The following is a 614-nucleotide window of genomic DNA, read 5'->3' on the forward strand; positions in this document are numbered from 1 at the left end:
AGTTATAGAACACTAAGATTTATTGGAAACAAAACAAAAATAAGTATATTGTAGGATGATAGTCCAGGTGGTGGTCAATATAGGTTCAAAACAGTAGAAAAAAATATTTAATGTTAACTTTAAATTCTTTTGTGCCTTTATTGAGTGCCAATCTTCTTACAATCTATTTTATACAGTCTACTAACTTTTTCCAAAATAAAAATAAGTATGCATAATATTGTTTTAATATTATTATTACTTGGCCTCAAACTATCCCGTTAGCTCACAAGCTCGTTAGGGCCCTGTCATATTAATTTTCTTACTAGGGAACTGCCTCATCAACATTAATTTATCATTGTAGTAACTCTTGATGTGACTGAGCAATTTTTTTAATTTCTTCAACTGTAATTCTTTGTATTATCTCTTGACATCTCCACAGTTGTATGCCGTATGTCCAAATAAGGTTTTAAGACTTGTTTGTATATAAAAAGCTTTTTATAGACAGAAAGATTTAATTGTCTAACAATTTAAGCTGTAATTTTTTTTTTTCATCCTTTAGTTATTTACACCATGTGCCTTGTCACTTTATTCCCAAGCCCTTAAATTATACTTTAGTATATACTATATTTTGTATT

The 614-nt window shown here is 28.3% G+C and overlaps 1 protein-coding gene across 1 annotated transcript in view; it reads left to right on the forward strand.

The window, feature by feature from the left end:
• Positions 1-614, forward strand: part of wts (serine/threonine-protein kinase warts) — a gene marked incomplete in the record, with an annotated part of 165,560 nt that overhangs the window by 157,616 nt on the left and 7,330 nt on the right.

The sequence above is a fragment of the Halyomorpha halys genome, unplaced genomic scaffold, assembly GCF_000696795.3.
Source record: "Halyomorpha halys isolate HHAL.00 unplaced genomic scaffold, Hhal_1.1 Scaffold86.1, whole genome shotgun sequence".
Classification (NCBI taxonomy): Eukaryota; Metazoa; Arthropoda; class Insecta; order Hemiptera; family Pentatomidae; genus Halyomorpha; species Halyomorpha halys.